Raw genomic sequence first — 11,307 nt, 5'->3', positions numbered from 1 at the left:
AGTTATCGGTAGGTGAAGTTCAGTAGTTCTTTAGGTATTCTGCGGGATCATGTTATGCCTTACAGAGGGGTAAGGTGTGACAGTCAATTTCAATATTTTACACAAAGTCCTCAATATTTACACAAATCTTAGTTTTCAAAGTTTCAAATTTACACAAACACTATACAATCAAACTCCCAACCATTTCAACTCATCACACCTTCTCATGGAACCATTTTTCATCACTTAAAAGCAACAAATCTCAAGTTCCATGGCTGCCAAAAATTCAAGGGTTCTTTGCTCAAGATTTTCTTTTTATTTCTATGGTATTTATACTTGGCTAAACATGCTTTTCACGTTTAATAAAGAGAAGAAGAGGGATTAGTGCACTAACCTTACTTGAGCTTTCCTAACTTCAAATTTCTTACTTCCAATGGGTGTCTATAGCTTCCTTAGGGTGTGGGGAGTATTTTTTGTGAAGTGGGCTATGGGTTTTGGTGTGTAGAAGCTTGGAAAATCAAGCTTGGAAGCTTGACAACAATGGAGGAAATGAGGGAAAGAGAGACAGAAGAAATGGAGGAAGAAGATGGAAGTGGGTGGGAGTTTGTCCTCTAGTGCCTATTTATAATTTTTTTTGAATTTTCCTAAGCTTTTTCTTTTCTTTTCTTTTCTTTTCTTTTCTCTTCTCATTTTCATAATCTATTTCATAAATTTTAATTAATGTTAATTATTTTATTCTCTAATTTTTTTTTTATTTTGATATTTAGGTCAAAATTCACTTTTGGGGGTGAAATGACTAAAATGCCCTTAGTAGTGCATATTGGGTTATTTCTATTATTTTTGTATCAATTTATAAATTCTCTAAACTTTAATTTATTTTTTTCTCTATATTTTTCCTATATTTTCTTAACATTTATTTCTTCAATTTATGCCTCCTCACTATAGTCTAGGTGTAGTTCCAGACATTTTAACTGTCCGAACAGACATTAGTCGTCAGAACAGTAAAATATACGGATTACCTTTGGTGAGGGCATTACAATAACCCTATCGAGGTAAAGCTAAATTCTTTGTCATATGAAAGTTATATATATATATATATATATATATATATATATATATATATATATATAAAGGAAACATCAATATTATTAAATCAAAGAAATCAGCCAATAAAAAGGAAGGCAATGCCTCCCATCCAGTAAGATTATCATACAAGAGAGCACAAGAGGCAATAGGGTGAGCACTTTGATTACAACCTCTACGCACCCAATAGACAATAACCTCATGAAGTTGCTGCAACATATGACAATAATCTTGAGCAAGCAAACCAAAAGTAGAAAAATCAACAGCGGGCCCATTGATCGCATGAGCAACTTCAAGAGCATCCACCTCAATAATTAGTTAAGAAAAATTAGCATTTAGTGCCAATTGAATAGCTAAACGAGTAGCAAGCATCTCAGCAAGTCTTGGACAAATAATTCCATCAAGATAGCCTGACACTGCTATAAGAAAACCACCATATATCCCTAAAAATAAAATCAATATGTAGCCTTGGAGAAGGAAGAACGCACTGAAGCATCAATATTGCATTTTTTTTATAAGCAAAAAATTTTATTGAAATTTAAAGAAGGCCACAAAAAAAGGCCCATAACAACACAAGACAGATAAAAAAAGATAACAAATAAGGCGCATATACGCAGCAATTGATGCAAGAGAAAAAGAAACGATTAAAACCAAAGATTCAAATCCTTGTAAGCTCCAACAGAAGCCATAGGCAGAGCCAAAGTGAGATTCCCTACTCTCTTTAACCTGGTGGCATCAATATTGCATTTAACAATATCATCTGGTTGGGGAGACCAAGTCAAAATAGCAGGAGTAGACTGTAATACCTCCTGAAAGGACTAAAATGTGCAGAATTCCATGTCATGAAGTGCAGAAGAAGCATACTGCACAATTTCATGAGGAGAAAATAATTTACCATACCATTTGAGTTGATTACGAGCAGAACATATGTTAGAAATCAAAGAATATGAAGTAAAATGACAATATATAAATAGTTAGGTTACAACATTAAATTGGTTAATAATTTTAATGTGTAATCAATTATTTATATAAACTCGAATTAAAATAAATTAATATGAAATTTGTCAGTGTCTCTCCAAATTTAACACCATTACTCCATAATAAAACGCACGCCAACAGAAAATATGAGCAACAAAATCAAACACTGAATCTAAAGAAAATGACTCAGAAGAAATGAGTAACAAATCCCAGCAATCAACAGCCATAGGGCAACTAACAAAAACATGTACAGCATCTTCATAAGCACCAGAAAATGCACATTCATCAATTACATCAACACCCTTTTGCTGAAGAAGCTCCTTAGTTGGAATAACATTTCGAACTAAATGCCATAAAAAGGAAATGAGTCTTAAATGGCACATTCAATTTCCAAAGCTTACACTAATAAGAATTCAAAGGAGTGTATTCCCAAAGAGCGGAAGAATCCAATGCTACACGATAAGCTGACTTAACGGAATAAAAGCCCCATTTTTCAAAATGCCAAATTTTAACATCCTCACCCATGAAAAGACTAAAGAGGAGATTGAAGTACCTTGCTCACATCAACAAGCATAAGCAAAGAAGATTAGTTTATTTTTAGCATCTATTCCTATCTATTGGGTTTGTTTTTGCTGCTGGTTGTTGGGTTGATCATGCAGCAGCTTTTGGAAATTATGATATGATATAATATGCAATTTTTGGCACATTCCTTGATTGATTTATGAACTGTAGATTTAATTTTCAGTAGCAAGTTGATCTTGATCTTGGTTTTTCTCTTCTGTGTATTGGTGATTGTTGCTACAGTACCAGTCTTGTCACCAGTAGTTCGAGAGATAAATTCTCTAAGAACAGTATGAGAATCAGCACCTTCTCTAAGCATCTGAACATCGAGCCAAGCTTTGAATTCTGCAAGATGATCCCTCCATTTTGAGGGGGGAATGTCGTCAAATGTAAACCATGGGCCTGAGCTGGGCCTGGATTGGTGTGGGGCTCTTGGAAGATTAAAGTCCAGGATTGGGTCATCTTCTGGCATTTCCACATGTGGATCTTGGGCTTGAGGAGGCCCAGTAGAAGGGCCTGTGGTGCCGCTGGTGGAATCTGTAGTTGGTGAAGGACCTGTTTGAGATGCAGTTGGCTGGGGATTAGCCATGAGCAATGTCGTGATATCCATTCGTCCACCCTCACTATCATCAAATGAATTATCAGAAGAGTCATCTTCTGATTCAGAGGGTATAGATAACATATGCTAAGGAGGAGGATCAGGGTACATTTTGTCCTTTCCCTTATCAATCTTCCTTTTGGGAGGATGGGATTCTTCCGAAGAAGATGGACTCTTTGGTTCATATCTGGTAGGTGTAGGATTAGGTCTGAACAAAGGGGATGGGTGATATGTGGTTGGAGGTGGTTCATATGAGTAGTTAAAAGGGCCGAAAGGGGAATATGTAGGTTCAGGAGTAGGAAGGAAAGGATTATGAGCCATTTGAGTGGAAAATGGGCTGTAAGAAATAGGAGCCTCTGTTGGCTTTCACAGGTCGGCTTCGACTTGGGCTAACTGTTTTCTTAACCTTCTGATTTCCTGTTCCTTTTGGTTAAACTCTGCGCCAAACCTCCTTTGTTGGATTGAGGATCGTAAATCCCTGTCAAGCTGGGCAATTCTGCCTTGTAAATCTTTGTACATGTTCTGGGCAAATGCAGTGAAAGAATCGACCTTCTGATCAATATGCTGAGTCCTGGTGAGGACTTGATCAATCTTGGAGTCAATTCGTTGTAATGTTTTGTTTTGGACAGCTGCATTCTTTGTCTGCCAATTCAGAACTTCTTCAGCTTGAGTAATCGGGGTTATCTGACATTCACTATCAACCTTAGTTGAGTGAATGAAAGGTCTGGTGGAGATTTTGGTCTGTTGGTCTGTCTGTTGTGCTAATGGGGGAAAATCTGCTTCATAAGAAGTGGGTGAGAACATCATAACTAGATCTATCAGATCTCTCATTTCTTCCAGAAGGTCTTTATCAAAAGAATATGTTCAGGCCTCCAGAATGGATCAATGCTCTCTCCAGAGTTTATCTGCTGAACAGTATGTGACTTTAGAAATCCCTCCTCAGCTCATTCCCAGATGGAGACAAGAAGGATTTTCTCACCTCCACTTTGGAGCTGTTAGACTTATCCTCAGTCTACATGGAAGATGAGGGCTTCCAGTGACAGCAAAAGTATCACTCCTTGATACGAGATTCTTACAATATGAACATGTAGTGATAGGGACATGCCTTACCACTTTGCATGCTGGAAGTGTGGTACTGACGTTCTTCCCAAACTACAATCTCTCACTCAGAGATCCATATCTCAGCACAGCTTTAAAGGTTCAGATCCAACTCACTGGTGCAGCACAAGTCGCATCCTCCATGATGGCTACGTTACACCATCAGATCATCTATAGGCTGCAAGACCATGCAGTAGATCTGTCTCAGCTATCTGTATCAAATGATGCTCTGCTCGTATTAGCAGACATTGAGACCACCCCAACAATTGTCCAGATACCTAGGCAACTGCCTAGAAATGAGCTTGAGTAGCTCATCCCGAAAGATTGGTTAACCAACTATGAGAGGCTTCATTCAACCTCTCAATCAATTCAGATTACAGAATCCTCTTTTAAAAGAAATCCTGATGGAACAGTACAGACTTCCTTTCAGTCACCACGGCATTCTACAGGATCTTTACCTGTATTTCAGACCATGATGGTCCAGCCATTAGGAAAGGAGCAAGAAGATTTTCCCATTGGAGCAGTAACACCTGACAACCATTACATCTATCCTCAGAAGATAGATGGTCACTGTCCCTAGGATCTCCCAGGATCTGAAATGTGCGATGAAGATTGTGATTATTGTGATAACCCAATATCAGGACCATGTTCATAATGCACAGGCCTTTCTCTAAAAGGCCCGATGGACTCCTCTGGACCCAAAATACTGAGTACGAATGGAGAACTTACGAAGGATCAATCATTGAAAAGGACGCCATGGGGCCCCTAAGAAAACAACTAGCTAAATATCTCTGTGAGATCAACAGCTATTATTGTCTGGTACCTCCCCATGTGAATTGTACATCTCTTGGTCCCATCCGATCTCTCACTGATGAGCCCATGGACTGGACCCATCCCATGTGGCAAGATTCCCAGGATCCAATGGACATAGAGTCACGGGATGCCATTCAAAGCGCTGATCCACCATCTCCTATACACTGATAGTGGCCAAAGGACTTTTTTGGAATCGACTCTGATGACTCCGACTTTGACACCCTCAACCTGTCCACCACTCCATGAGAAAAGTTAAAGTTTGTCAGTCAATAATGTAATGAAGTGTCATTCTTTATTTTGCTTTTACTTTATCTACTTAAAGAGTGTCGGTAGCCAGTTTCTAACCGGTTGCCTGTAATCCTAAGAGCCTCCAAGTCTATATAAGGAGTTGCTCTCTTCAGTTGTATTCAGACTCAGTTTTTCCCTTCAATAATATTCTCTGAAGTTTTCTTCTATGGCTTTCTAAACTTTTCTCTTTCTTTCTGAAAACCTTTGAACGTGTATCATACTCTTATAATCAGAGATACATATGCTCTACACTTGCCTCTCTGAGAGGATCCTGTGTATCAGAAATATCTTTGTTTTGGTATTTTGGTGCGACGGTCCCATTATCATATATGTAATGTACAAAAGGGCATAGCCAGTGAGTACCTATGGAGAGGGAATAGGCATAGCATAAGTACATTATGTGTATGGTAAGGGCTCCCGGCTTATCTTGGTATCAGAGCCTGGTTATGCTTGTATTATACATACTTCATTGGTGAGTAGGGGAGAAACTTTCAACCTCTGGTTTTCTCTAAATCTCTGTATCACTGTTTTCTGCCATCTTCTCTTATCTTGGTATATCGGCTAGAAACTAGTAACTACTTGATTCCTTCCTAGAAGGTAGAGCGATCTCTAGTCACAACGCCACGTACCAAACATGGCTTGTCAAACACCTAACCCTATTGCTAAAACTCATCTCTAGACCCCTTCTCCTTCTGAAATTGTTAATCTCACCTCTTTCTCTTTCTTTCTCTTCACCACTTCGAAGAACACTGTCTTCCCGAATTGATAATCTCGTGGAAATATCTACTCTACCTGAAGATGCTCAGGTTGGAGAATCTCTCTTACCTCTTCTCAGTCCCTACCATTTTCCACTCAAATGGCTTATAATCCTTTCCTTCCTACTCCTGAACTTGCATATTCCCCTTTCGGCCCTTTTAACTACTCATATGAACCACCTCCAACCACATATTACCCATTCCCTTTGTTCAGACCTAATCCTACACCTACCAGATATGAACCAAAGAGTCCATCTTCTTCGGAAGAATCCTATCCTCCCAAAAGGAATATTGATAAGGGAAAGGACAAGACGGCTTTTAGTCTTTCAGCGGCAATCTGAAAACGACATGTCGGATAATGGATAATATTTTCTTATATAAAAGGGATTCTATATAATATTTTGAAATATTTTATAAAATTAAATTATAATTTTTATATTAATATTTTTAATTTTATAATTATTATAATTATTTTTATTAATTAAATCATATCTTATTTTGTAACAAAAATATAAATAAGCAATCGAAACTACCTTATCACCTTTCTCAAATTTAAATAATTTTTTCTTAGTAATTATTAATAATGATATTTAATTTTTATTGTTATCGTTTTATTGGTCCTTGCAAACTTCTCTGTTATAATTATTAGCTTAAATTAATTATCATTTGTAGAAATTCATTCAAATATTTATTCGAGCATTCAGGAATATACTCGAGTAAATAGCACCTGTCTTAGTGTTAAGAACAAATATCCGAGCAACTCATAATAGCTCGAATCCAAATTAGGTATCATTATGCATTACACAATTATCCATTACAAATCTTTATGTATTATTTTAGTAGCTGTAATATCAAGCTATATATAACAATTTGTATATTGATATTTTAATTTTATGATATCAATTCTTTTACTTTTAATTATAAAAATTTTTGCTATTAAATTTTACATTTCTTTGAGGGCACAAATTTGATTGCAGTGAAAGTTATAAAATGATTTATAATGTTAACCTTTTTATTGAATCTTTTTTCTCCAGTAAAAAGTAAATATCACATTATATATCAACTGTTGCTCAATTCAGTAAATATAAAAATATATCCTAAATAGAACATAGTTGACAGATACACCACTTAGTAAAATCATAATAATTTTATTAAGATATGTTAATTTATATAGACCACAGCTATTTATAATTGATGTAAAATTTTAAAGGACTAATCCCCTACATGAAAGACTATATATACACGACTCACATGTGGGAGAACCCACGCATGCACCAGCCCTCCCTCTCAAGAACTTTTATTTTTTTCTTTCGAAGGTAAACAAATATAGACATATAGTTCAATAATAAAATATATTTTTTTATAAAATTATATATATATATATTATCCACGATCGACACGAGATTCTTAAGTTAGAAAGTTAAAAGACTTTAATCAGGGCATTGGCAGCATCATTTGCGGTCATCCTGCGGCGCCGGAGAATCTGTGGAATACTATGTCTTGTACGGCCAGAAACCTTCTATGCCAAAAACCAAACGTATCTCTCCATTCTGCTTTTTCAAAACTTTCCCAGTCAAATAAGATTTTAAAATAAAAAATAAAACAAAATAAAATGGTCATTTTTCTCCAAAGAAATTGATAAAATGGTCACTACCGACTAAACCTTCTAAACCAATACAGAATCATAAAGCTATACATATAGAAAAAAAAACGCGTCGGCCAAAAAATATTTTCTTTTTTAAAAATCATTTATTTTCTGTTCTTTAATTGAAATATATTAATAAAAGGAATTGCATATTATTTATTTATTCCTAAATATATTTTTTTAGACAAATTAATTGATTTTAATAATATATACCAACTATTTTTTTAATTTTTAAATTTATTTTCAAAATTAAATAAATATATCAGTACATTTATTTTAACTAAATATTTGTTTATTAGTAGAGCTGAGTATGTGATTCAAACCGAATCATAAAAACAAATTAATCTAATTATTGAGTTAATTATTCTTTGACAGATTCTCACTTGTATGTTTGGGTGGGGTGGAGATTGGAGAATAGTGTTGTGGTGAAAAACCTTGTAGGTGATTCCATGGAAAGTACAATTCCTTGAATTTCAGTCAAATTTCGTGTTCTGAATGAATCGAATTTAGTCATTCAATTTTGAGATACCTGGTCCACTTCTTCTTCTTATGGTATGATCCGTGCGCCTGCTTGACCTCCTCGCAACTACCATTTTTTATTTAAGATGGCCCATGGCGATAGAACTATATCCGTTTTAGGGATAATGTAGTACCAAGACACAGCAAAGGTCCATTAGTTCCCACTTCCCAGTTATGATAGTTTCTACGGATAAAGCAAGTCCAGTTACTTGTAACTAATAAATGTCTAATACAGCAGCCACAAGGCCACCAGTTTCCTTTTTCTTTTTTGAAAAAAAAAAGTTAGATATATTATAGCTTGGATACTTGAATCAGGGTATATAAGTTGTGACATGCTTTGAAATCTATGTAATTTCGGTAGGGGTGAAATTAGAAATTTATATGTGAAAGGTCAAAAATAACTACTAAGAAGAAATTAAATAAAATTTTAATAAAAATATAAGAGTTAAATAAAAATACAAAATATTAATATATTAAAATTAAATAATATAAAAAATATGAATGAAATTTACATAAAAGTTAAGCAATCAAAACAAAAATAAAAATATTGAAGGATCAAATAATAACTTTTTTAAGAAAATACACTAAAATTAATAGGTAAAATTTTAATTTTAAAATGTTTTGAGGGGCATGCTGTAATTTTATTTCATAAAAAATAAAATTTACAGGTTAACTTTTAATTTTAAAAACTTTTGGAGAAGCTAAAGCCCCCAAATCTCTACCTAATTTCCCCACGGTACTTCTTTATTTCCATCTTTGATTTTGGTATAGTTATAGAATAGAATTACTTGCTAGTTAAAATACATATTCCTAATAAACCTTATTTCATGTATGTCAACTAAGCAACAACTTTAGTGAGGGTTTAATAAGCTCCTAGGCATCATTCCCTTACAAGTTAGGGTTTTCAAGAGTGAGTGCTATTTAGGTGACTTGTTCCTTACGAGATTTAACCTTACTAATATATAGTGTTCAACAATTTATATCAATCAGCATCAGAGTCAGCCCCATCTTACGAGACTCAATATTCAAAGTAATAATCTAAACCCATTGTATAAGGACAAGTGACCCAGATGTAAATATAGAACTTTAGTCGTGATCAATGAAAACATTGATTTTTCAAGCATAGGATAATGTTGCACTTCCCATTATTAAGGAAAAACTGTTGACTAAATAGGCTCCCCAGTATATCCCTTTACTTGTTTATTTTCAAAGGTGAAATTTATTTAGTTTAACTTGTTACCCACATTATTCCACCTCAATCACTTGTATTATCCAACAGTTCACATCAGGTACTATATCATTACAACTTTTAGAATAAGCCCTGTAAATTATTATTATTATTATTATTATTATTATAACGTCATCACTTTAGGTAGTTCGTACATTCTACTGTTCCGACGACTAATGTCTGTTCGAACAGTCAGGATGTCTGGAACTACACTTGAAACAGATTGAGGAGTCATGAGATGATTAAATAAAGACCAATAAAAATTAAGGAAAAATAAAAGAAATGAATTGTAAATGAATTAAACGAGCCAGAGTCACGGCGATGGGTAAACGTACTGGGAAACGACTGTGAAGACAGTTGCCGACCCCAGACCCGCGAGAAGCCCTATAGAATAAATATTTTGGATTAAATTGAAGGTTTTAAGAGGATTAGATGACATTAAAAATGTCAAAGAAAATTCAAGAAAATTTTATTAATCGGTACAGACGAATAAAATTAAACTCGATAAGTACCATGAAGGGCATTTTAGTCATTCCACCCTTAATGATAAATTTTGACCTAAATGCCAAGTAAAATGAGAGAGATTAAAACTCATAAAACAAATTAAAAACATGAATTTAAGTGATGAAAAAAGGAAAAAGAAAAAGAAAAGAAGGAAATAACATTTATTACCTAAGCATGATGTCATAATGACATCATTTAAAATTTTTAACCAATGAAAATTTAACAACCAATTTAAAAGAGATAAGAAAGAGTTAAAAAGAAGAAAAACTAAATTAAAAGACATAAAAATCTATCATCTTCTCCCTTGTTTCTCTACTTGGCCAATTCACCATGGAAGCATAGCTTTCTTCATTTTCTTTCTTTAAAGCTTGATTTTCCCTAAGCTTTCCACCCCAACACCCATACCTCCCTTCATTAAAAATTATTTCCACACCATAAGAAAGAAAGATTGTGGCAGCCAAGAAATTTGAAATTAGTGAAGTTTTGTCAAAGTTAAGAAGTGATCAACATAAGGTTATTGTTGGTACATGTTTTGGTTTTTCTGTCCCTAATCCGATAGATTTTTTTTTTTTTTTGGTGGTGGTGGCTTTTTTTTTTTTTTGGGGGTGGGGGGTGGTGTTGTTGTTGTTGGGAGGTTATTATATTGATTTATTTAACTGGGTTTACACTTTCTAATTGGCTGGTGCTGCATCTTTAGCTACATATGTTTTTAATACTACACTGGCACCTGCATTTGGCCTACCTCTGAATCCACAAGCTGCTGCTGAAGCTGAGAAAGTTCTCTCTTCATCCCTATCAAAGATAGAATTCTTTTGCCTCAAGGGAAGCGGACGTTTTTTGCTAGGTGGCAATCAACCATCTATAGCAGATCTAAGCCTTGTCTGTGAAATAATGCAACTGGAGGTATGCAGATAAAATCCAGTATTCTTTTCTTATTTTTTATTTAAATTCTGTTTAGACCTTGCTCACACCTCTGCAACTGTGAAAACCCTTATCCTCCATTTTCCAAACACACAAAATGAGGCATGCTCACTCCCACCAGAACAGCAGAGTAATATATGTAACAAAATATGGCAGTATAATGTCTTCCTGGAAGCTTTCTGACCCCAACTTTCTGAACTGCTTCAGGCTTTTACATTGATTTTCTGATGAATGTTTAGATTATTTAAAATTGAAAATCTGTGCTATGTTACTATAATGTGAGATCAAAGCAGAGTAAGCCTTTTTCCTCCAGTTCATGTGTTTCTTTAATGTGAGG

Source organism: Hevea brasiliensis, chromosome 9 (genome assembly GCF_030052815.1).
Source record: "Hevea brasiliensis isolate MT/VB/25A 57/8 chromosome 9, ASM3005281v1, whole genome shotgun sequence".
NCBI classification, from domain to species: Eukaryota; Viridiplantae; Streptophyta; class Magnoliopsida; order Malpighiales; family Euphorbiaceae; genus Hevea; species Hevea brasiliensis.
The sequence above is the reverse complement of the archived record's forward strand: the minus strand, read 5'-3'. Positions refer to the sequence as shown.